This window comes from Ranitomeya imitator, chromosome 6 (genome assembly GCF_032444005.1).
Source record: "Ranitomeya imitator isolate aRanImi1 chromosome 6, aRanImi1.pri, whole genome shotgun sequence".
In the NCBI taxonomy this organism is placed as follows: domain Eukaryota; kingdom Metazoa; phylum Chordata; class Amphibia; order Anura; family Dendrobatidae; genus Ranitomeya; species Ranitomeya imitator.
In genome coordinates, this window is record NC_091287.1 from 476,599,005 (window position 1) to 476,622,382 (window position 23,378).

The 23,378-nt window shown below is 54.6% G+C and overlaps 19 non-coding genes and 7 pseudogenes across 19 annotated transcripts; all 26 read left to right on the forward strand.

Annotated features, from left to right (window-relative positions):
* Window positions 1-211: 211 nt before the first annotated feature.
* Window positions 212-320, forward strand: LOC138644112 (5S ribosomal RNA; annotated as a pseudogene).
* Window positions 321-961: 641 nt separating this feature from the next.
* On the forward strand, window positions 962-1,081 carry LOC138644054 (5S ribosomal RNA). Its single transcript, XR_011314556.1, has one exon. It is a non-coding gene; the product is annotated as a 5S ribosomal RNA (ribosomal RNA).
* A 913-nt stretch (window positions 1,082-1,994) lies between these two features.
* LOC138643653 (5S ribosomal RNA) lies at window positions 1,995-2,113 on the forward strand. The gene has a single exon (XR_011314238.1). It is a non-coding gene; the product is annotated as a 5S ribosomal RNA (ribosomal RNA).
* Window positions 2,114-2,754: 641 nt separating this feature from the next.
* LOC138644228 (5S ribosomal RNA) lies at window positions 2,755-2,864 on the forward strand (annotated as a pseudogene).
* An 883-nt stretch (window positions 2,865-3,747) lies between these two features.
* Window positions 3,748-3,866, forward strand: LOC138643965 (5S ribosomal RNA). The gene has a single exon (XR_011314472.1). It is a non-coding gene; the product is annotated as a 5S ribosomal RNA (ribosomal RNA).
* Window positions 3,867-4,749: 883 nt separating this feature from the next.
* Window positions 4,750-4,868, forward strand: LOC138644033 (5S ribosomal RNA). Its single transcript, XR_011314536.1, has one exon. It is a non-coding gene; the product is annotated as a 5S ribosomal RNA (ribosomal RNA).
* Window positions 4,869-5,510: 642 nt separating this feature from the next.
* Window positions 5,511-5,620, forward strand: LOC138644256 (5S ribosomal RNA; annotated as a pseudogene).
* Window positions 5,621-6,539: 919 nt separating this feature from the next.
* Window positions 6,540-6,648, forward strand: LOC138644158 (5S ribosomal RNA; annotated as a pseudogene).
* A 641-nt stretch (window positions 6,649-7,289) lies between these two features.
* Window positions 7,290-7,409, forward strand: LOC138643994 (5S ribosomal RNA). Its single transcript, XR_011314499.1, has one exon. It is a non-coding gene; the product is annotated as a 5S ribosomal RNA (ribosomal RNA).
* A 913-nt stretch (window positions 7,410-8,322) lies between these two features.
* LOC138643665 (5S ribosomal RNA) lies at window positions 8,323-8,441 on the forward strand. Its single transcript, XR_011314244.1, has one exon. It is a non-coding gene; the product is annotated as a 5S ribosomal RNA (ribosomal RNA).
* Window positions 8,442-9,082: 641 nt separating this feature from the next.
* On the forward strand, window positions 9,083-9,202 carry LOC138644095 (5S ribosomal RNA; annotated as a pseudogene).
* Window positions 9,203-10,115: 913 nt separating this feature from the next.
* On the forward strand, window positions 10,116-10,234 carry LOC138643677 (5S ribosomal RNA). The gene has a single exon (XR_011314245.1). It is a non-coding gene; the product is annotated as a 5S ribosomal RNA (ribosomal RNA).
* A 641-nt stretch (window positions 10,235-10,875) lies between these two features.
* LOC138644062 (5S ribosomal RNA) lies at window positions 10,876-10,995 on the forward strand. The gene has a single exon (XR_011314562.1). It is a non-coding gene; the product is annotated as a 5S ribosomal RNA (ribosomal RNA).
* A 919-nt stretch (window positions 10,996-11,914) lies between these two features.
* Window positions 11,915-12,033, forward strand: LOC138643932 (5S ribosomal RNA). The gene has a single exon (XR_011314441.1). It is a non-coding gene; the product is annotated as a 5S ribosomal RNA (ribosomal RNA).
* Window positions 12,034-12,674: 641 nt separating this feature from the next.
* LOC138643972 (5S ribosomal RNA) lies at window positions 12,675-12,794 on the forward strand. Its single transcript, XR_011314478.1, has one exon. It is a non-coding gene; the product is annotated as a 5S ribosomal RNA (ribosomal RNA).
* Window positions 12,795-13,713: 919 nt separating this feature from the next.
* Window positions 13,714-13,832, forward strand: LOC138643690 (5S ribosomal RNA). Its single transcript, XR_011314247.1, has one exon. It is a non-coding gene; the product is annotated as a 5S ribosomal RNA (ribosomal RNA).
* A 641-nt stretch (window positions 13,833-14,473) lies between these two features.
* LOC138643995 (5S ribosomal RNA) lies at window positions 14,474-14,593 on the forward strand. The gene has a single exon (XR_011314500.1). It is a non-coding gene; the product is annotated as a 5S ribosomal RNA (ribosomal RNA).
* Window positions 14,594-15,512: 919 nt separating this feature from the next.
* On the forward strand, window positions 15,513-15,621 carry LOC138644159 (5S ribosomal RNA; annotated as a pseudogene).
* Window positions 15,622-16,262: 641 nt separating this feature from the next.
* On the forward strand, window positions 16,263-16,382 carry LOC138643996 (5S ribosomal RNA). Its single transcript, XR_011314501.1, has one exon. It is a non-coding gene; the product is annotated as a 5S ribosomal RNA (ribosomal RNA).
* A 913-nt stretch (window positions 16,383-17,295) lies between these two features.
* LOC138643701 (5S ribosomal RNA) lies at window positions 17,296-17,414 on the forward strand. The gene has a single exon (XR_011314248.1). It is a non-coding gene; the product is annotated as a 5S ribosomal RNA (ribosomal RNA).
* A 641-nt stretch (window positions 17,415-18,055) lies between these two features.
* Window positions 18,056-18,175, forward strand: LOC138644127 (5S ribosomal RNA; annotated as a pseudogene).
* A 909-nt stretch (window positions 18,176-19,084) lies between these two features.
* LOC138643712 (5S ribosomal RNA) lies at window positions 19,085-19,203 on the forward strand. The gene has a single exon (XR_011314249.1). It is a non-coding gene; the product is annotated as a 5S ribosomal RNA (ribosomal RNA).
* Window positions 19,204-19,844: 641 nt separating this feature from the next.
* On the forward strand, window positions 19,845-19,964 carry LOC138644063 (5S ribosomal RNA). The gene has a single exon (XR_011314563.1). It is a non-coding gene; the product is annotated as a 5S ribosomal RNA (ribosomal RNA).
* Window positions 19,965-20,883: 919 nt separating this feature from the next.
* Window positions 20,884-21,002, forward strand: LOC138643937 (5S ribosomal RNA). Its single transcript, XR_011314445.1, has one exon. It is a non-coding gene; the product is annotated as a 5S ribosomal RNA (ribosomal RNA).
* Window positions 21,003-21,643: 641 nt separating this feature from the next.
* Window positions 21,644-21,763, forward strand: LOC138643973 (5S ribosomal RNA). The gene has a single exon (XR_011314479.1). It is a non-coding gene; the product is annotated as a 5S ribosomal RNA (ribosomal RNA).
* Window positions 21,764-22,682: 919 nt separating this feature from the next.
* On the forward strand, window positions 22,683-22,801 carry LOC138643723 (5S ribosomal RNA). The gene has a single exon (XR_011314250.1). It is a non-coding gene; the product is annotated as a 5S ribosomal RNA (ribosomal RNA).
* The last annotated feature ends 577 nt before the right edge of the window (window positions 22,802-23,378 follow it).

Here is a 23,378-nt window from a genome sequence, read left to right on the forward strand (position 1 = left end):
AGGTCTGTGGCATTAGCTGCGACGCTGACGTCACGTCGGCAGCCGATCAGTGAGCTCAGCAGCTCTGAGCAGGGCGTTCTGCCTACAAACCCTTTAAGGGAGACAGCAAAAAAGTGAAGAGAAAGGAAAGCACAAAAGGGCCTCTTACTCAGCACTGGACAGGGCAGCCAGACTGCAAAGTAGAAAAGCAGCAAGTGAGAGGCCTGTCTCTGCCTACGGCCACACCACTCTGAACACGCCTGATCTCGGAAGCTAAGCAGAGTCAGGCCTGGTTAGTACTTGGATGGGAGACCGCCTGGGAATACCAGGTGCTGTAGGCTTTTGTTTTTCCTTCCTTCCACCAGCAGGGGTCACTCTCCTCTATGCCTTTTTTCCATTCCCTTTCACAAGGGCACACATGCTTTTTTCATTTGCTTTCACTCTTGCGCTGTTCCATCCTTGCAAAATGCCAGCATCCTTCTCATCACCGTGGGCCTCCAGCATTGTTGCTTATTTACTTTTAATACTAGGCTTCTTTTCAACAGGACCAGCGCCTCCTGCGGGCTTGGAAGCAACCGCCGGCAACCTGGTGGCCATTTTATAGGTCAAAGCAAGCAGAACACCTTTGCAGGGAACATGAGCCCCCGAAGAGCAGCTCACAGTCACTCACAACCATCTCACCCTCTTCCTTCATTCGCTCCTGGACGTCTCGATCCGCCTCAAGTTGCGGCTCCAGCTGGCTCTTTCTGTCACTTCCCCCCCAGATGAATGGTTTAGCCTGCAGGAGACCCTGCATTGAGCCATTTTTAAAGACACCTGATGCTCAGGCCCTGCTGCGGCGGGTGTTTCACTGCAAAACAAACAACGCCTATAATGGCAGCCCAGCCTTGGCATGGGCCCTACGGAGCCCGCCTCCACATGGTCAGAGTTCTCGCCACCACGCGAGCCTGAGGAAGGCTGGCCAGTCGATGGGCCAAGCAGTGTCTACTGGCCACACCACCCTGGATACGCCCGATCTCGTCTGATCTCGGAAGCAAAGCAGGGCAGGGCTTGGACAGTACTTGGATGGGAGACCTCCAGGGAACACCAGGTGCTGTAGACTGTTTTGATGACATTTTGCCCCCTTGCTCAGCTCGGCTAGTATAGAGCGGTGCCTTGCCAGAGACCGACCTTACATAACCTAGAGGCTGGATGCCCCAAGCCCCACAAGGCCTCTGAGACTGCAGCTAAGGACGCTACCCTGCCGCCTCCTCGCATGCCTCACACCGAGATCCCTGCCGTGGCTAGGAGTGCTCATTGACCCCGCAGCCTGCCTTCTGGAAATGATGGCGTTATAAACATCCCGGACTGTGAAGGGGGCAGATTTTCAGCAGGCGCCCCGGGGATGATTTTTAGAGGCTGGCCGGCCGGCCGGCCGGCAGCAGTAATGTCTTTTTCTGCAAAGAAGCTTGTGTAACTAACCCAATCAGATGGCTACCCAGGATCCAAATTCAGGGCTGGGAGGGAATTGGGGGGTGTTTTCCTGCTGAGGCACAGAAATAATCATAAGAAGAAGAAAAAACAAGAGAGTCTGACGCATGGTGGCGCTGAGCCTGCAGGGGCAAATAGGTGTGGCCACATGCAAGCATATGTGCGTGCTCGCTTGCGTGTGAGTGTGCGCTTCCTAGTTGTGGCGCGCTGCAGACAGTCAAAGGGGTTGTTCCCTTTCAATAAAAGTTCATCCCAGCTTGCAGGCTATTAGAAAGCAACAAACCACCCTGTACTCACCCTACCCGAGTCCACCAGAGGGTCTCAGCGCTGCTCTAGGTCTGTGGCATTAGCTGCGACGCTGACGTCACGTCGGCAGCCGATCAGTGAGCTCAGCAGCTCTGAGCAGGGCGTTCTGCCTACAAACCCTTTAAGGGAGACAGCAAAAAAGTGAAGAGAAAGGAAAGCACAAAAGGGCCTCTTACTCAGCACTGGACAGGGCAGCCAGACTGCAAAGTAGAAAAGCAGCAAGTGAGAGGCCTGTCTCTGCCTACGGCCACACCACTCTGAACACGCCCGATCTCGTCTGATCTCGGAAGCTAAGCAGAGTCAGGCCTGGTTAGTACTTGGATGGGAGACCGCCTGGGAATACCAGGTGCTGTAGGCTTTTGTTTTTCCTTCCTTCCACCAGCAGGGGTCACTCTCCTCTATGCCTTTTTTCCATTCCCTTTCACAAGGGCACACATGCTTTTTTCATTTGCTTTCACTCTTGCGCTGTTCCATCCTTGCAAAATGCCAGCATCCTTCTCATCACCGTGGGCCTCCAGCATTGTTGCTTATTTACTTTTAATACTAGGCTTCTTTTCAACAGGACCAGGGCCTCCTGCGGGCTTGGAAGCAACCGCCGGCAACCTGGTGGCCATTTTATAGGTCAAAGCAAGCAGAACACCTTTGCAGGCAACATGACCCCCCGAAGAGCAGCTCACAGTCACTCACAACCATCTCACCCTCTTCCTTCATTCGCTCCTGGACGTCTCGATCCGCCTCAAGTTGCGGCTCCAGCTGGCTCTTTCTGTCACTTCCCGCCCAGATGAATGGTTTAGCCTGCAGGAGACCCTGCATCGAGCCATTTTTAAAGACACCTGATGCTCAGGCCCTGCTGCGGCGGGTGTTTCACTGCAAAACAAACAACGCCTATAGTGGCAGCCCAGCCTTTGCATGGGCCCTTCGGAGCCCGCCTCCACATGGTCAGAGTTCTCGCCACCACGCGAGCCTGAGGAAGGCTGGCCAATCGATGGGCCAAGCAGTGTCTACTGGCCACACCACCCTGGATACGCCCGATCTCGGAAGCAAAGCAGGGTTGGGCTTGGACAGTACTTGGATGGGAGACCTCCAGGGAACACCAGGTGCTGTAGACAGTTTTGATGACATTTTGCCCCCTTGCTCAGCTCGGCTAGTATAGAGCGGTGCCTTGCCAGAGACCGACCTTACATAACCTAGAGGCTGGATGCCCCAAGCCCCACAAGGCCTCTGAGACTGCAGCTAAGGACGCTACCCTGCCGCCTCCTCGCATGCCTCACACCGAGACCCGCAGCCTGCCTTCTGGAAATGATGGCGTTATAAACATCCCGGACTGTGAAGGGGGCAGATTTTCAGCAGGCGCCCCGGGGATGATTTTTAGAGGCTGGCCGGCCGGCCGGCCGGCAGCAGTAATGTCTTTTTCTGCAAAGAAGCTTGTGTAACTAACCCAATCAGATGGCTACCCAGGATCCAAATTCAGGGCTGGGAGGGAATTGGGGGGTGTTTTCCTGCTGAGGCACAGAAATAATCATAAGAAGAAGAAAAAACAAGAGAGTCTGACGCATGGTGGCGCTGAGCCTGCAGGGGCAAATAGGTGTGGCCACATGCAAGCATATGTGCGTGCTCGCTTGCGTGTGAGTGTGCGCTTCCTAGTTGTGGCGCGCTGCAGACAGTCAAAGGGGTTGTTCCCTTTCAATAAAAGTTCATCCCAGCTTGCAGGCTATTAGAAAGCAACAAACCACCCTGTACTCACCCTACCCGGGTCCACCAGAGGGTCTCAGCGCTGCTCTAGGTCTGTGGCATTAGCTGCGACGCTGACGTCACGTCGGCAGCCGATCAGTGAGCTCAGCAGCTCTGAGCAGGGCGTTCTGCCTACAAACCCTTTAAGGGAGACAGCAAAAAAGTGAAGAGAAAGGAAAGCACAAAAGGGCCTCTTACTCAGCACTGGACAGGGCAGCCAGACTGCAAAGTAGAAAAGCAGCAAGTGAGAGGCCTGTCTCTGCCTACGGCCACACCACTCTGAACACGCCCGATCTCGTCTGATCTCGGAAGCAAAGCAGGGTTGGGCTTGGACAGTACTTGGATGGGAGACCTCCAGGGAACACCAGGTGCTGTAGACAGTTTTGATGACATTTTGCCCCCTTGCTCAGCTCGGCTAGTATAGAGCGGTGCCTTGCCAGAGACCGACCTTACATAACCTAGAGGCTGGATGCCCCAAGCCCCACAAGGCCTCTGAGACTGCAGCTAAGGACGCTACCCTGCCGCCTCCTCGCATGCCTCACACCGAGACCCGCAGCCTGCCTTCTGGAAATGATGGCGTTATAAACATCCCGGACTGTGAAGGGGGCAGATTTTCAGCAGGCGCCCCGGGGATGATTTTTAGAGGCTGGCCGGCCGGCCGGCCGGCAGCAGTAATGTCTTTTTCTGCAAAGAAGCTTGTGTAACTAACCCAATCAGATGGCTACCCAGGATCCAAATTCAGGGCTGGGAGGGAATTGGGGGGTGTTTTCCTGCTGAGGCACAGAAATAATCATAAGAAGAAGAAAAAACAAGAGAGTCTGACGCATGGTGGCGCTGAGCCTGCAGGGGCAAATAGGTGTGGCCACATGCAAGCATATGTGCGTGCTCGCTTGCGTGTGAGTGTGCGCTTCCTAGTTGTGGCGCGCTGCAGACAGTCAAAGGGGTTGTTCCCTTTCAATAAAAGTTCATCCCAGCTTGCAGGCTATTAGAAAGCAACAAACCACCCTGTACTCACCCTACCCGGGTCCACCAGAGGGTCTCAGCGCTGCTCTAGGTCTGTGGCATTAGCTGCGACGCTGACGTCACGTCGGCAGCCGATCAGTGAGCTCAGCAGCTCTGAGCAGGGCGTTCTGCCTACAAACCCTTTAAGGGAGACAGCAAAAAAGTGAAGAGAAAGGAAAGCACAAAAGGGCCTCTTACTCAGCACTGGACAGGGCAGCCAGACTGCAAAGTAGAAAAGCAGCAAGTGAGAGGCCTGTCTCTGCCTACGGCCACACCACTCTGAACACGCCCGATCTCGTCTGATCTCGGAAGCTAAGCAGAGTAAGGCCTGGTTAGTACTTGGATGGGAGACCGCCTGGGAATACCAGGTGCTGTAGGCTTTTGTTTTTCCTTCCTTCCACCAGCAGGGGTCACTCTCCTCTATGCCTTTTTTCCATTCCCTTTCACAAGGGCACACATGCTTTTTTTCATTTGCTTTCACTCTTGCGCTGTTCCATCCTTGCAAAATGCCAGCATCCTTCTCATCACCGTGGGCCTCCAGCATTGTTGCTTATTTACTTTTAATACTAGGCTTCTTTTCAACAGGACCAGGGCCTCCTGCGGGCTTGGAAGCAACCGCCGGCAACCTGGTGGCCATTTTATAGGTCAAAGCAAGCAGAACACCTTTGCAGGCAACATGACCCCCCGAAGAGCAGCTCACAGTCACTCACAACCATCTCACCCTCTTCCTTCATTCGCTCCTGGACGTCTCGATCCGCCTCAAGTTGCGGCTCCAGCTGGCTCTTTCTGTCACTTCCCGCCCAGATGAATGGTTTAGCCTGCAGGAGACCCTGCATCGAGCCATTTTTAAAGACACCTGATGCTCAGGCCCTGCTGCGGCGGGTGTTTCACTGCAAAACAAACAACGCCTATAGTGGCAGCCCAGCCTTTGCATGGGCCCTTCGGAGCCCGCCTCCACATGGTCAGAGTTCTCGCCACCACGCGAGCCTGAGGAAGGCTGGCCAATCGATGGGCCAAGCAGTGTCTACTGGCCACACCACCCTGGTTACGCCCGATCTCGGAAGCAAAGCAGGGTTGGGCTTGGACAGTACTTGAATGGGAGACCTCCAGGGAACACCAGGTGCTGTAGACAGTTTTGATGACATTTTGCCCCCTTGCTCAGCTCGGCTAGTATAGAGCGGTGCCTTGCCAGAGACCGACCTTACATAACCTAGAGGCTGGATGCCCCAAGCCCCACAAGGCCTCTGAGACTGCAGCTAAGGACGCTACCCTGCCGCCTCCTCGCATGCCTCACACCGAGATCCCTGCCGTGGCTAGGAGTGCTCATTGACCCCGCAGCCTGCCTTCTGGAAATGATGGCGTTATAAACATCCCGGACTGTGAAGGGGGCAGATTTTCAGCAGGCGCCCCGGGGATGATTTTTAGAGGCTGGCCGGCCGGCCGGCAGCAGTAATGTCTTTTTCTGCAAAGAAGCTTGTGTAACTAACCCAATCAGATGGCTACCCAGGATCCAAATTCAGGGCTGGGAAGGAGCGGGAGGGAATTGGGGGGTGTTTTCCTGCTGAGGCACAGAAATAATCATAAGAAGAAGAAAAAACAAGAGAGTCTGACGCATGGTGGCGCTGAGCCTGCAGGGGCAAATAGGTGTGGCCACATGCAAGCATATGTGCGTGCTCGCTTGCGTGTGAGTGTGCGCTTCCTAGTTGTGGCGCGCTGCAGACAGTCAAAGGGGTTGTTCCCTTTCAATAAAAGTTCATCCCAGCTTGCAGGCTATTAGAAAGCAACAAACCACCCTGTACTCACCCTACCCGGGTCCACCAGAGGGTCTCAGCGCTGCTCTAGGTCTGTGGCATTAGCTGCGACGCTGACGTCACGTCGGCAGCCGATCAGTGAGCTCAGCAGCTCTGAGCAGGGCGTTCTGCCTACAAACCCTTTAAGGGAGACAGCAAAAAAGTGAAGAGAAAGGAAAGCACAAAAGGGCCTCTTACTCAGCACTGGACAGGGCAGCCAGACTGCAAAGTAGAAAAGCAGCAAGTGAGAGGCCTGTCTCTGCCTACGGCCACACCACTCTGAACACGTCTGATCTCGGAAGCTAAGCAGAGTCAGGCCTGGTTAGTACTTGGATGGGAGACCGCCTGGGAATACCAGGTGCTGTAGGCTTTTGTTTTTCCTTCCTTCCACCAGCAGGGGTCACTCTCCTCTATGCCTTTTTTCCATTCCCTTTCACAAGGGCACACATGCTTTTTTCATTTGCTTTCACTCTTGCGCTGTTCCATCCTTGCAAAATGCCAGCATCCTTCTCATCACCGTGGGCCTCCAGCATTGTTGCTTATTTACTTTTAATACTAGGCTTCTTTTCAACAGGACCAGCGCCTCCTGCGGGCTTGGAAGCAACCGCCGGCAACCTGGTGGCCATTTTATAGGTCAAAGCAAGCAGAACACCTTTGCAGGCAACATGAGCCCCCGAAGAGCAGCTCACAGTCACTCACAACCATCTCACCCTCTTCCTTCATTCGCTCCTGGACGTCTCGATCCGCCTCAAGTTGCGGCTCCAGCTGGCTCTTTCTGTCACTTCCCCCCCAGATGAATGGTTTAGCCTGCAGGAGACCCTGCATCGAGCCATTTTTAAAGACACCTGATGCTCAGGCCCTGCTGCGGCGGGTGTTTCACTGCAAAACCAACAACGCCTATAGTGGCAGCCCAGCCTTTGCATGGGCCCTTCGGAGCCCGCCTCCACATGGTCAGAGTTCTCGCCACCACGCGAGCCTGAGGAAGGCTGGCCAGTCGATGGGCCAAGCAGTGTCTACTGGCCACACCACCCTGGATACGCCCGATCTCGTCTGATCTCGGAAGCAAAGCAGGGCTGGGCTTGGACAGTACTTGGATGGGAGACCTCCAGGGAACACCAGGTGCTGTAGACTGTTTTGATGACATTTTGCCCCCTTGCTCAGCTCGGCTAGTATAGAGCGGTGCCTTGCCAGAGACCGACCTTACATAACCTAGAGGCTGGATGCCCCAAGCCCCACAAGGCCTCTGAGACTGCAGCTAAGGACGCTACCCTGCCGCCTCCTCGCATGCCTCACACCGAGATCCCTGCCGTGGCTAGGAGTGCTCATTAACCCCGCAGCCTGCCTTCTGGAAATGATGGCGTTATAAACATCCCGGACTGTGAAGGGGGCAGATTTTCAGCAGGCGCCCCGGGGATGATTTTTAGAGGCTGGCCGGCCGGCCGGCCGGCAGCAGTAATGTCTTTTTCTGCAAAGAAGCTTGTGTAACTAACCCAATCAGATGGCTACCCAGGATCCAAATTCAGGGCTGGGAGGGAATTGGGGGGTGTTTTCCTGCTGAGGCACAGAAATAATCATAAGAAGAAGAAAAAACAAGAGAGTCTGACGCATGGTGGCGCTGAGCCTGCAGGGGCAAATAGGTGTGGCCACATGCAAGCATATGTGCGTGCTCGCTTGCGTGTGAGTGTGCGCTTCCTAGTTGTGGCGCGCTGCAGACAGTCAAAGGGGTTGTTCCCTTTCAATAAAAGTTCATCCCAGCTTGCAGGCTATTAGAAAGCAACAAACCACCCTGTACTCACCCTACCCGAGTCCACCAGAGGGTCTCAGCGCTGCTCTAGGTCTGTGGCATTAGCTGCGACGCTGACGTCACGTCGGCAGCCGATCAGTGAGCTCAGCAGCTCTGAGCAGGGCGTTCTGCCTACAAACCCTTTAAGGGAGACAGCAAAAAAGTGAAGAGAAAGGAAAGCACAAAAGGGCCTCTTACTCAGCACTGGACAGGGCAGCCAGACTGCAAAGTAGAAAAGCAGCAAGTGAGAGGCCTGTCTCTGCCTACGGCCACACCACTCTGAACACGCCCGATCTCGTCTGATCTCGGAAGCTAAGCAGAGTCAGGCCTGGTTAGTACTTGGATGGGAGACCGCCTGGGAATACCAGGTGCTGTAGGCTTTTGTTTTTCCTTCCTTCCACCAGCAGGGGTCACTCTCCTCTATGCCTTTTTTCCATTCCCTTTCACAAGGGCACACATGCTTTTTTCATTTGCTTTCACACTTGCGCTGTTCCATCCTTGCAAAATGCCAGCATCCTTCTCATCACCGTGGGCCTCCAGCATTGTTGCTTATTTACTTTTAATACTAGGCTTCTTTTCAACAGGACCAGCGCCTCCTGCGGGCTTGGAAGCAACCGCCGGCAACCTGGTGGCCATTTTATAGGTCAAAGCAAGCAGAACACCTTTGCAGGCAACATGAGCCCCCGAAGAGCAGCTCACAGTCACTCACAATCATCTCACCCTCTTCCTTCATTCGCTCCTGGACGTCTCGATCCGCCTCAAGTTGCGGCTCCAGCTGGCTCTTTCTGTCACTTTCCCCCCAGATGAATGGTTTAGCCTGCAGGAGACCCTGCATCGAGCCATTTTTAAAGACACCTGATGCTCAGGCCCTGCTGCGGCGGGTGTTTCACTGCAAAACCAACAACGCCTATAGTGGCAGCCCAGCCTTTGCATGGGCCCTACGGAGCCCGCCTCCACATGGTCAGAGTTCTCGCCACCACGCGAGCCTGAGGAAGGCTGGCCAGTCGATGGGCCAAGTAGTGTCTACTGGCCACACCACCCTGGATACGCCTGATCTTGTCTGATCTCGGAAGCAAAGCAGGGCTGGGCTTGGACAGTACTTGGATGGGAGACCTCCAGGGAACACCAGGTGCTGTAGACTGTTTTGATGACATTTTGCCCCCTTGCTCAGCTCGGCTAGTATAGAGCGGTGCCTTGCCAGAGACCGACCTTACATAACCTAGAGGCTGGATGCCCCAAGCCCCACAAGGCCTCTGAGACTGCAGCTAAGGACGCTACCCTGCCGCCTCCTCGCATGCCTCACACCGAGATCCCTGCCGTGGCTAGGAGTGCTCATTGACCCCGCAGCCTGCCTTCTGGAAATGATGGCGTTATAAACATCCCGGACTGTGAAGGGGGCAGATTTTCAGCAGGCGCCCCGGGGATGATTTTTAGAGGCTGGCCGGCCGGCCGGCCGGCAGCAGTAATGTCTTTTTCTGCAAAGAAGCTTGTGTAACTAACCCAATCAGATGGCTACCCAGGATCCAAATTCAGGGCTGGGAGGGAATTGGGGGGTGTTTTCCTGCTGAGGCACAGAAATAATCATAAGAAGAAGAAAAAACAAGAGAGTCTGACGCATGGTGGCGCTGAGCCTGCAGGGGCAAATAGGTGTGGCCACATGCAAGCATATGTGCGTGCTCGCTTGCGTGTGAGTGTGCGCTTCCTAGTTGTGGCGCGCTGCAGACAGTCAAAGGGGTTGTTCCCTTTCAATAAAAGTTCATCCCAGCTTGCAGGCTATTAGAAAGCAACAAACCACCCTGTACTCACCCTACCCGGGTCCACCAGAGGGTCTCAGCGCTGCTCTAGGTCTGTGGCATTAGCTGCGACGCTGATGTCACGTCGGCAGCCGATCAGTGAGCTCAGCAGCAATGAGCAGGGCGTTCTGCCTACAAACCCTTTAAGGGAGACAGCAAAAAAGTGAAGAGAAAGGAAAGCACAAAAGGGCCTCTTACTCAGCACTGGACAGGGCAGCCAGACTGCAAAGTAGAAAAGCAGCAAGTGAGAGGCCTGTCTCTGCCTACGGCCACACCACTCTGAACACGCCCGATCTCGTCTGATCTCGGAAGCTAAGCAGAGTCAGGCCTGGTTAGTACTTGGATGGGAGACCGCCTGGGAATACCAGGTGCTGTAGGCTTTTGTTTTTCCTTCCTTCCACCAGCAGGGGTCACTCTCCTCTATGCCTTTTTTCCATTCCCTTTCACAAGGGCACACATGCTTTTTTCATTTGCTTTCACACTTGCGCTGTTCCATCCTTGCAAAATGCCAGCATCCTTCTCATCACCGTGGGCCTCCAGCATTGTTGCTTATTTACTTTTAATACTAGGCTTCTTTTCAACAGGACCAGCTCCTCCTGCGGGCTTGGAAGCAACCGCCGGCAACCTGGTGGCCATTTTATAGGTCAAAGCAAGCAGAACACCTTTGCAGGCAACATGACCCCCCGAAGAGCAGCTCACAGTCACTCACAATCATCTCACCCTCTTCCTTCATTCGCTCCTGGACGTCTCGATCCGCCTCAAGTTGCGGCTCCAGCTGGCTCTTTCTGTCACTTTCCCCCCAGATGAATGGTTTAGCCTGCAGGAGACCCTGCATCGAGCCATTTTTAAAGACACCTGATGCTCAGGCCCTGCTGCGGCGGGTGTTTCACTGCAAAACCAACAACGCCTACAGTGGCAGCCCAGCCTTTGCATGGGCCCTTCGGAGCCCGCCTCCACATGGTCAGAGTTCTCGCCACCACGCGAGCCTGAGGATGGCTGGCCAGTCGATGGGCCAAGCAGTGTCTACTGGCCATACCACCCTGGATACGCCTGATCTTGTCTGATCTCGGAAGCAAAGCAGGGCTGGGCTTGGACAGTACTTGGATGGGAGACCTCCTGGGAACACCAGGTGCTGTAGACTGTTTTGATGACATTTTGCCCCCTTGCTCAGCTCAGCTAGTATAGAGCGGTGCCTTGCCAGAGACCGACCTTACATAACCTAGAGGCTGGATGCCCCAAGCCCCACAAGGCCTCTGAGACTGCAGCTAAGGACGCTACCCTGCCGCCTCCTCGCATGCCTCACACCGAGATCCCTGCCGTGGCTAGGAGTGCTCATTGACCCCGCAGCCTGCCTTCTGGAAATGATGGCGTTATAAACATCCCGGACTGTGAAGGGGGCAGATTTTCAGCAGGCGCCCCGGGGATGATTTTTAGAGGCTGGCCGGCCGGCCGGCAGCAGTAATATCTTTTTCTGCAAAGAAGCTTGTGTAACTAACCCAATCAGATGGCTACCCAGGATCCAAATTCAGGGCTGGGAAGGAGCGGGAGGGAATTGGGGGGTGTTTTCCTGCTGAGGCACAGAAATAATCATAAGAAGAAGAAAAAACAAGAGAGTCTGACGCATGGTGGCGCTGAGCCTGCAGGGGCAAATAGGTGTGGCCACATGCAAGCATATGTGCGTGCTCGCTTGCGTGTGAGTGTGCGCTTCCTAGTTGTGGCGCGCTGCAGACAGTCAAAGGGGTTGTTCCCTTTCAATAAAAGTTCATCCCAGCTTGCAGGCTATTAGAAAGCAACAAACCACCCTGTACTCACCCTACCCGGGTCCACCAGAGGGTCTCAGCGCTGCTCTAGGTCTGTGGCATTAGCTGCGACGCTGACGTCACGTCGGCAGCCGATCAGTGAGCTCAGCAGCTCTGAGCAGGGCGTTCTGCCTACAAACCCTTTAAGGGAGACAGCAAAAAAGTGAAGAGAAAGGAAAGCACAAAAGGGCCTCTTACTCAGCACTGGACAGGGCAGCCAGACTGCAAAGTAGAAAAGCAGCAAGTGAGAGGCCTGTCTCTGCCTACGGCCACACCACTCTGAACACGCCCGATCTCGTCTGATCTCGGAAGCTAAGCAGAGTCAGGCCTGGTTAGTACTTGGATGGGAGACCGCCTGGGAATACCATGTGCTGTAGGCTTTTGTTTTTCCTTCCTTCCACCAGCAGGGGTCACTCTCCTCTATGCCTTTTTTCCATTCCCTTTCACAAGGGCACACATGCTTTTTTCATTTGCTTTCACTCTTGCGCTGTTCCATCCTTGCAAAATGCCAGCATCCTTCTCATCACCGTGGGCCTCCAGCATTGTTGCTTATTTACTTTTAATACTAGGCTTCTTTTCAACAGGACCAGCTCCTCCTGCGGGCTTGGAAGCAACCGCCGGCAACCTGGTGGCCATTTTATAGGTCAAAGCAAGCAGAACACCTTTGCAGGGAACATGAGCCCCCGAAGAGCAGCTCACAGTCACTCACAACCATCTCACCCTCTTCCTTCATTCGCTCCTGGACGTCTCGATCCGCCTCAAGTTGCGGCTCCAGCTGGCTCTTTCTGTCACTTCCCCCCCAGATGAATGGTTTAGCCTGCAGGAGACCCTGCATTGAGCCATTTTTAAAGACACCTGATGCTCAGGCCCTGCTGCGGCGGGTGTTTCACTGCAAAACAAACAACGCCTATAATGGCAGCCCAGCCTTGGCATGGGCCCTACGGAGCCCGCCTCCACATGGTCAGAGTTCTCGCCACCACGCGAGCCTGAGGAAGGCTGGCCAGTCGATGGGCCAAGCAGTGTCTACTGGCCACACCACCCTGGATACGCCCGATCTCGTCTGATCTCGGAAGCAAAGCAGGGCTGGGCTTGGACAGTACTTGGATGGGAGACCTCCAGGGAACACCAGGTGCTGTAGACCGTTTTGATGACATTTTGCCCCCTTGCTCAGCTCGGCTAGTATAGAGCGGTGCCTTGCCAGAGACCGACCTTACATAACCTAGAGGCTGGATGCCCCAAGCCCCACAAGGCCTCTGAGACTGCAGCTAAGGACGCTACCCTGCCGCCTCCTCGCATGCCTCACACCGAGATCCCTGCCGTGGCTAGGAGTGCTCATTGACCCCGCAGCCTGCCTTCTGGAAATGATGGCGTTATAAACATCCCGGACTGTGAAGGGGGCAGATTTTCAGCAGGCGCCCCGGGGATGATTTTTAGAGGCTGGCCGGCCGGCCGGCAGCAGTAATGTCTTTTTCTGCAAAGAAGCTTGTGTAACTAACCCAATCAGATGGCTACCCAGGATCCAAATTCAGGGCTGGGAAGGAGCGGGAGGGAATTGGGGGGTGTTTTCCTGCTGAGGCACAGAAATAATCATAAGAAGAAGAAAAAACAAGAGAGTCTGACGCATGGTGGCGCTGAGCCTGCAGGGGCAAATAGGTGTGGCCACATGCAAGCATATGTGCGTGCTCGCTTGCGTGTGAGGTTGCGCTTCCTAGTTGTGGCGCGCTGCAGACAGTCAAAGGGGTTGTTCCCTTTCAATAAAAGTTCATCCCAGCTTGCAGGCTATTAGAAAGCAACAAACCACCCTGTACTCACCCTACCCGGGTCCACCAGAGGGTCTCAGCGCTGCTCTAGGTCTGTGGCATTAGCTGCGACGCTGACGTCACGTCGGCAGCCGATCAGTGAGCTCAGCAGCTCTGAGCAGGGCGTTCTGCCTACAAACCCTTTAAGGGAGACAGCAAAAAAGTGAAGAGAAAGGAAAGCACAAAAGGGCCTCTTACTCAGCACTGGACAGGGCAGCCAGACTGCAAAGTAGAAAAGCAGCAAGTGAGAGGCCTGTTTCTGCCTACGGCCACACCACTCTGAACACGCCCGATCTCGTCTGATCTCGGAAGCTAAGCAGAGTCAGGCCTGGTTAGTACTTGGATGGGAGACCGCCTGGGAATACCAGGTGCTGTAGGCTTTTGTTTTTCCTTCCTTCCACCAGCAGGGGTCACTCTCCTCTATGCCTTTTTTCCATTCCCTTTCACAAGGGCACACATGCTTTTTTCATTTGCTTTCACTCTTGCGCTGTTCCATCCTTGCAAAATGCCAGCATCCTTCTCATCACCGTGGGCCTCCAGCATTGTTGCTTATTTACTTTTAATACTAGGCTTCTTTTCAACAGGACCAGCGCCTCCTGCGGGCTTGGAAGCAACCGCCGGCAACCTGGTGGCCATTTTATAGGTCAAAGCAAGCAGAACACCTTTGCAGGCAACATGAGCCCCCGAAGAGCAGCTCACAGTCACTCACAACCATCTCACCCTCTTCCTTCATTCGCTCCTGGACGTCTCGATCCGCCTCAAGTTGCGGCTCCAGCTGGCTCTTTCTGTCACTTCCCCCCCAGATGAATGGTTTAGCCTGCAGGAGACCCTGCATTGAGCCATTTTTAAAGACACCTGATGCTCAGGCCCTGCTGCGGCGGGTGTTTCACTGCAAAACAAACAACGCCTATAATGGCAGCCCAGCCTTGGCATGGGCCCTACGGAGCCCGCCTCCACATGGTCAGAGTTCTCGCCACCACGCGAGCCTGAGGAAGGCTGGCCAGTCGATGGGCCAAGCAGTGTCTACTGGCCACACCACCCTGGATACGCCCGATCTCGTCTGATCTCGGAAGCAAAGCAGGGCTGGGCTTGGACAGTACTTGGATGGGAGACCTCCAGGGAACACCAGGTGCTGTAGACTGTTTTGATGACATTTTGCCCCCTTGCTCAGCTCGGCTAGTATAGAGCGGTGCCTTGCCAGAGACCGACCTTACATAACCTAGAGGCTGGATGCCCCAAGCCCCACAAGGCCTCTGAGACTGCAGCTAAGGACGCTACCCTGCCGCCTCCTCGCATGCCTCACACCGAGATCCCTGCCGTGGCTAGGAGTGCTCATTGACCCCGCAGCCTGCCTTCTGGAAATGATGGCGTTATAAACATCCCGGACTGTGAAGGGGGCAGATTTTCAGCAGGCGCCCCGGGGATGATTTTTAGAGGCTGGCCGGCCGGCCGGCAGCAGTAATGTCTTTTTCTGCAAAGAAGCTTGTGTAACTAACCCAATCAGATGGCTACCCAGGATCCAAATTCAGGGCTGGGAAGGAGCGGGAGGGAATTGGGGGGTGTTTTCCTGCTGAGGCACAGAAATAATCATAAGAAGAAGAAAAAACAAGAGAGTCTGACGCATGGTGGCGCTGAGCCTGCAGGGGCAAATAGGTGTGGCCACATGCAAGCATATGTGCGTGCTCGCTTGCGTGTGAGTGTGCGCTTCCTAGTTGTGGCGCGCTGCAGACAGTCAAAGGGGTTGTTCCCTTTCAATAAAAGTTCATCCCAGCTTGCAGGCTATTAGAAAGCAACAAACCACCCTGTACTCACCCTACCCGGGTCCACCAGAGGGTCTCAGCGCTGCTCTAGGTCTGTGGCATTAGCTGCGACGCTGACGTCACGTCGGCAGCCGATCAGTGAGCTCAGCAGCTCTGAGCAGGGCGTTCTGCCTACAAACCCTTTAAGGGAGACAGCAAAAAAGTGAAGAGAAAGGAAAGCACAAAAGGGCCTCTTACTCAGCACTGGACAGGGCAGCCAGACTGCAAAGTAGAAAAGCAGCAAGTGAGAGGCCTGTCTCTGCCTACGGCCACACCACTCTGAACACGTCTGATCTCGGAAGCTAAGCAGAGTCAGGCCTGGTTAGTACTTGGATGGGAGACCGCCTGGGAATACCAGGTGCTGTAGGCTTTTGTTTTTCCTTCCTTCCACCAGCAGGGGTCACTCTCCTCTATGCCTTTTTTCCATTCCCTTTCACAAGGGCACACATGCTTTTTTCATTTGCTTTCACTCTTGCGCTGTTCCATCCTTGCAAAATGCCAGCATCCTTCTCATCACCGTGGGCCTCCAGCATTGTTGCTTATTTACTTTTAATACTAGGCTTCTTTTCAACAGGACCAGCGCCTCCTGCGGGCTTGGAAGCAACCGCCGGCAACCTGGTGGCCATTTTATAGGTCAAAGCAAGCAGAACACCTTTGCAGGCAACATGAGCCCCCGAAGAGCAGCTCACAGTCACTCACAACCATCTCACCCTCTTCCTTCATTCGCTCCTGGACGTCTCGATCCGCCTCAAGTTGCGGCTCCAGCTGGCTCTTTCTGTCACTTCCCCCCCAGATGAATGGTTTAGCCTGCAGGAGACCCTGCATCGAGCCATTTTTAAAGACACCTGATGCTCAGGCCCTGCTGCGGCGGGTGTTTCACTGCAAAACCAACAACGCCTATAGTGGCAGCCCAGCCTTTGCATGGGCCCTTCGGAGCCCGCCTCCACATGGTCAGAGTTCTCGCCACCACGCGAGCCTGAGGAAGGCTGGCCAGTCGATGGGCCAAGCAGTGTCTACTGGCCACACCACCCTGGATACGCCCGATCTCGTCTGATCTCGGAAGCAAAGCAGGGCTGGGCTTGGACAGTACTTGGATGGGAGACCTCCAGGGAACACCAGGTGCTGTAGACTGTTTTGATGACATTTTGCCCCCTTGCTCAGCTCGGCTAGTATAGAGCGGTGCCTTGCCAGAGACCGACCTTACATAACCTAGAGGCTGGATGCCCCAAGCCCCACAAGGCCTCTGAGACTGCAGCTAAGGACGCTACCCTGCCGCCTCCTCGCATGCCTCACACCGAGATCCCTGCCGTGGCTAGGAGTGCTCATTAACCCCGCAGCCTGCCTTCTGGAAATGATGGCGTTATAAACATCCCGGACTGTGAAGGGGGCAGATTTTCAGCAGGCGCCCCGGGGATGATTTTTAGAGGCTGGCCGGCCGGCCGGCCGGCAGCAGTAATGTCTTTTTCTGCAAAGAAGCTTGTGTAACTAACCCAATCAGATGGCTACCCAGGATCCAAATTCAGGGCTGGGAGGGAATTGGGGGGTGTTTTCCTGCTGAGGCACAGAAATAATCATAAGAAGAAGAAAAAACAAGAGAGTCTGACGCATGGTGGCGCTGAGCCTGCAGGGGCAAATAGGTGTGGCCACATGCAAGCATATGTGCGTGCTCGCTTGCGTGTGAGTGTGCGCTTCCTAGTTGTGGCGCGCTGCAGACAGTCAAAGGGGTTGTTCCCTTTCAATAAAAGTTCATCCCAGCTTGCAGGCTATTAGAAAGCAACAAACCACCCTGTACTCACCCTACCCGAGTCCACCAGAGGGTCTCAGCGCTGCTCTAGGTCTGTGGCATTAGCTGCGACGCTGACGTCACGTCGGCAGCCGATCAGTGAGCTCAGCAGCTCTGAGCAGGGCGTTCTGCCTACAAACCCTTTAAGGGAGACAGCAAAAAAGTGAAGAGAAAGGAAAGCACAAAAGGGCCTCTTACTCAGCACTGGACAGGGCAGCCAGACTGCAAAGTAGAAAAGCAGCAAGTGAGAGGCCTGTCTCTGCCTACGGCCACACCACTCTGAACACGCCCGATCTCGTCTGATCTCGGAAGCTAAGCAGAGTCAGGCCTGGTTAGTACTTGGATGGGAGACCGCCTGGGAATACCAGGTGCTGTAGGCTTTTGTTTTTCCTTCCTTCCACCAGCAGGGGTCACTCTCCTCTATGCCTTTTTTCCATTCCCTTTCACAAGGGCACACATGCTTTTTTCATTTGCTTTCACACTTGCGCTGTTCCATCCTTGCAAAATGCCAGCATCCTTCTCATCACCGTGGGCCTCCAGCATTGTTGCTTATTTACTTTTAATACTAGGCTTCTTTTCAACAGGACCAGCGCCTCCTGCGGGCTTGGAAGCAACCGCCGGCAACCTGGTGGCCATTTTATAGGTCAAAGCAAGCAGAACACCTTTGCAGGCAACATGAGCCCCCGAAGAGCAGCTCACAGTCACTCACAATCATCTCACCCTCTTCCTTCATTCGCTCCTGGACGTCTCGATCCGCCTCAAGTTGCGGCTCCAGCTGGCTCTTTCTGTCACTTTCCCCCCAGATGAATGGTTTAGCCTGCAGGAGACCCTGCATCGAGCCATTTTTAAAGACACCTGATGCTCAGGCCCTGCTGCGGCGGGTGTTTCACTGCAAAACCAACAACGCCTATAGTGGCAGCCCAGCCTTTGCATGGGCCCTTCGGAGCCCGCCTCCACATGGTCAGAGTTCTCGCCACCACGCGAGCCTGAGGAAGGCTGGCCAGTCGATGGGCCAAGTAGTGTCTACTGGCCACACCACCCTGGATACGCCTGATTTTGTCTGATCTCGGAAGCAAAGCAGGGCTGGGCTTGGACAGTACTTGGATGGGAGACCTCCAGGGAACACCAGGTGCTGTAGACTGTTTTGATGACATTTTGCCCCCTTGCTCAGCTCGGCTAGTATAGAGCGGTGCCTTGCCAGAGACCGACCTTACATAACCTAGAGGCTGGATGCCCCAAGCCCCACAAGGCCTCTGAGACTGCAGCTAAGGACGCTACCCTGCCGCCTCCTCGCATGCCTCACACCGAGATCCCTGCCGTGGCTAGGAGTGCTCATTGACCCCGCAGCCTGCCTTCTGGAAATGATGGCGTTATAAACATCCCGGACTGTGAAGGGGGCAGATTTTCAGCAGGCGCCCCGGGGATGATTTTTAGAGGCTGGCCGGCCGGCCGGCAGCAGTAATGTCTTTTTCTGCAAAGAAGCTTGTGTAACTAACCCAATCAGATGGCTACCCAGGATCCAAATTCAGGGCTGGGAGGGAATTGGGGGGTGTTTTCCTGCTGAGGCACAGAAATAATCATAAGAAGAAGAAAAAACAAGAGAGTCTGACGCATGGTGGCGCTGAGCCTGCAGGGGCAAATAGGTGTGGCCACATGCAAGCATATGTGCGTGCTCGCTTGCGTGTGAGTGTGCGCTTCCTAGTTGTGGCGCGCTGCAGACAGTCAAAGGGGTTGTTCCCTTTCAATAAAAGTTCATCCCAGCTTGCAGGCTATTAGAAAGCAACAAACCACCCTGTACTCACCCTACCCGGGTCCACCAGAGGGTCTCAGCGCTGCTCTAGGTCTGTGGCATTAGCTGCGACGCTGATGTCACGTCGGCAGCCGATCAGTGAGCTCAGCAGCAATGAGCAGGGCGTTCTGCCTACAAACCCTTTAAGGGAGACAGCAAAAAAGTGAAGAGAAAGGAAAGCACAAAAGGGCCTCTTACTCAGCACTGGACAGGGCAGCCAGACTGCAAAGTAGAAAAGCAGCAAGTGAGAGGCCTGTCTCTGCCTACGGCCACACCACTCTGAACACGCCCGATCTCGTCTGATCTCGGAAGCTAAGCAGAGTCAGGCCTGGTTAGTACTTGGATGGGAGACCGCCTGGGAATACCAGGTGCTGTAGGCTTTTGTTTTTCCTTCCTTCCACCAGCAGGGGTCACTCTCCTCTATGCCTTTTTTCCATTCCCTTTCACAAGGGCACACATGCTTTTTTCATTTGCTTTCACACTTGCGCTGTTCCATCCTTGCAAAATGCCAGCATCCTTCTCATCACCGTGGGCCTCCAGCATTGTTGCTTATTTACTTTTAATACTAGGCTTCTTTTCAACAGGACCAGCGCCTCCTGCGGGCTTGGAAGCAACCGCCGGCAACCTGGTGGCCATTTTATAGGTCAAAGCAAGCAGAACACCTTTGCAGGCAACATGACCCCCCGAAGAGCAGCTCACAGTCACTCACAATCATCTCACCCTCTTCCTTCATTCGCTCCTGGACGTCTCGATCCGCCTCAAGTTGCGGCTCCAGCTGGCTCTTTCTGTCACTTTCCCCCCAGATGAATGGTTTAGCCTGCAGGAGACCCTGCATCGAGCCATTTTTAAAGACACCTGATGCTCAGGCCCTGCTGCGGCGGGTGTTTCACTGCAAAACCAACAACGCCTACAGTGGCAGCCCAGCCTTTGCATGGGCCCTTCGGAGCCCGCCTCCACATGGTCAGAGTTCTCGCCACCACGCGAGCCTGAGGATGGCTGGCCAGTCGATGGGCCAAGCAGTGTCTACTGGCCATACCACCCTGGATACGCCTGATCTTGTCTGATCTCGGAAGCAAAGCAGGGCTGGGCTTGGACAGTACTTGGATGGGAGACCTCCTGGGAACACCAGGTGCTGTAGACTGTTTTGATGACATTTTGCCCCCTTGCTCAGCTCAGCTAGTATAGAGCGGTGCCTTGCCAGAGACCGACCTTACATAACCTAGAGGCTGGATGCCCCAAGCCCCACAAGGCCTCTGAGACTGCAGCTAAGGACGCTACCCTGCCGCCTCCTCGCATGCCTCACACCGAGATCCCTGCCGTGGCTAGGAGTGCTCATTGACCCCGCAGCCTGCCTTCTGGAAATGATGGCGTTATAAACATCCCGGACTGTGAAGGGGGCAGATTTTCAGCAGGCGCCCCGGGGATGATTTTTAGAGGCTGGCCGGCCGGCCGGCAGCAGTAATATCTTTTTCTGCAAAGAAGCTTGTGTAACTAACCCAATCAGATGGCTACCCAGGATCCAAATTCAGGGCTGGGAAGGAGCGGGAGGGAATTGGGGGGTGTTTTCCTGCTGAGGCACAGAAATAATCATAAGAAGAAGAAAAAACAAGAGAGTCTGACGCATGGTGGCGCTGAGCCTGCAGGGGCAAATAGGTGTGGCCACATGCAAGCATATGTGCGTGCTCGCTTGCGTGTGAGTGTGCGCTTCCTAGTTGTGGCGCGCTGCAGACAGTCAAAGGGGTTGTTCCCTTTCAATAAAAGTTCATCCCAGCTTGCAGGCTATTAGAAAGCAACAAACCACCCTGTACTCACCCTACCCGGGTCCACCAGAGGGTCTCAGCGCTGCTCTAGGTCTGTGGCATTAGCTGCGACGCTGACGTCACGTCGGCAGCCGATCAGTGAGCTCAGCAGCTCTGAGCAGGGCGTTCTGCCTACAAACCCTTTAAGGGAGACAGCAAAAAAGTGAAGAGAAAGGAAAGCACAAAAGGGCCTCTTACTCAGCACTGGACAGGGCAGCCAGACTGCAAAGTAGAAAAGCAGCAAGTGAGAGGCCTGTCTCTGCCTACGGCCACACCACTCTGAACACGCCCGATCTCGTCTGATCTCGGAAGCTAAGCAGAGTCAGGCCTGGTTAGTACTTGGATGGGAGACCGCCTGGGAATACCAGGTGCTTTAGGCTTTTGTTTTTCCTTCCTTCCACCAGCAGGGGTCACTCTCCTCTATGCCTTTTTTCCATTCCCTTTCACAAGGGCACACATGCTTTTTTCATTTGCTTTCACTCTTGCGCTGTTCCATCCTTGCAAAATGCCAGCATCCTTCTCATCACCGTGGGCCTCCAGCATTGTTGCTTATTTACTTTTAATACTAGGCTTCTTTTCAACAGGACCAGCTCCTCCTGCGGGCTTGGAAGCAACCGCCGGCAACCTGGTGGCCATTTTATAGGTCAAAGCAAGCAGAACACCTTTGCAGGGAACATGAGCCCCCGAAGAGCAGCTCACAGTCACTCACAACCATCTCACCCTCTTCCTTCATTCGCTCCTGGACGTCTCGATCCGCCTCAAGTTGCGGCTCCAGCTGGCTCTTTCTGTCACTTCCCCCCCAGATGAATGGTTTAGCCTGCAGGAGACCCTGCATTGAGCCATTTTTAAAGACACCTGATGCTCAGGCCCTGCTGCGGCGGGTGTTTCACTGCAAAACAAACAACGCCTATAATGGCAGCCCAGCCTTGGCATGGGCCCTACGGAGCCCGCCTCCACATGGTCAGAGTTCTCGCCACCACGCGAGCCTGAGGAAGGCTGGCCAGTCGATGGGCCAAGCAGTGTCTACTGGCCACACCACCCTGGATACGCCCGATCTCGTCTGATCTCGGAAGCAAAGCAGGGCTGGGCTTGGACAGTACTTGGATGGGAGACCTCCAGGGAACACCAGGTGCTGTAGACCGTTTTGATGACATTTTGCCCCCTTGCTCAGCTCGGCTAGTATAGAGCGGTGCCTTGCCAGAGACCGACCTTACATAACCTAGAGGCTGGATGCCCCAAGCCCCACAAGGCCTCTGAGACTGCAGCTAAGGACGCTACCCTGCCGCCTCCTCGCATGCCTCACACCGAGATCCCTGCCGTGGCTAGGAGTGCTCATTGACCCCGCAGCCTGCCTTCTGGAAATGATGGCGTTATAAACATCCCGGACTGTGAAGGGGGCAGATTTTCAGCAGGCGCCCCGGGGATGATTTTTAGAGGCTGGCCGGCCGGCCGGCAGCAGTAATGTCTTTTTCTGCAAAGAAGCTTGTGTAACTAACCCAATCAGATGGCTACCCAGGATCCAAATTCAGGGCTGGGAAGGAGCGGGAGGGAATTGGGGGGTGTTTTCCTGCTGAGGCACAGAAATAATCATAAGAAGAAGAAAAAACAAGAGAGTCTGACGCATGGTGGCGCTGAGCCTGCAGGGGCAAATAGGTGTGGCCACATGCAAGCATATGTGCGTGCTCGCTTGCGTGTGAGGTTGCGCTTCCTAGTTGTGGCGCGCTGCAGACAGTCAAAGGGGTTGTTCCCTTTCAATAAAAGTTCATCCCAGCTTGCAGGCTATTAGAAAGCAACAAACCACCCTGTACTCACCCTACCCGGGTCCACCAGAGGGTCTCAGCGCTGCTCTAGGTCTGTGGCATTAGCTGCGACGCTGACGTCACGTCGGCAGCCGATCAGTGAGCTCAGCAGCTCTGAGCAGGGCGTTCTGCCTACAAACCCTTTAAGGGAGACAGCAAAAAAGTGAAGAGAAAGGAAAGCACAAAAGGGCCTCTTACTCAGCACTGGACAGGGCAGCCAGACTGCAAAGTAGAAAAGCAGCAAGTGAGAGGCCTGTCTCTGCCTACGGCCACACCACTCTGAACACGCCCGATCTCGTCTGATCTCGGAAGCTAAGCAGAGTCAGGCCTGGTTAGTACTTGGATGGGAGACCGCCTGGGAATACCAGGTGCTGTAGGCTTTTGTTTTTCCTTCCTTCCACCAGCAGGGGTCACTCTCCTCTATGCCTTTTTTCCATTCCCTTTCACAAGGGCACACATGCTTTTTTCATTTGCTTTCACTCTTGCGCTGTTCCATCCTTGCAAAATGCCAGCATCCTTCTCATCACCGTGGGCCTCCAGCATTGTTGCTTATTTACTTTTAATACTAGGCTTCTTTTCAACAGGACCAGCGCCTCCTGCGGGCTTGGAAGCAACCGCCGGCAACCTGGTGGCCATTTTATAGGTCAAAGCAAGCAGAACACCTTTGCAGGCAACATGAGCCCCCGAAGAGCAGCTCACAGTCACTCACAACCATCTCACCCTCTTCCTTCATTCGCTCCTGGACGTCTCGATCCGCCTCAAGTTGCGGCTCCAGCTGGCTCTTTCTGTCACTTCCCCCCCAGATGAATGGTTTAGCCTGCAGGAGACCCTGCATTGAGCCATTTTTAAAGACACCTGATGCTCAGGCCCTGCTGCGGCGGGTGTTTCACTGCAAAACAAACAACGCCTATAATGGCAGCCCAGCCTTGGCATGGGCCCTACGGAGCCCGCCTCCAC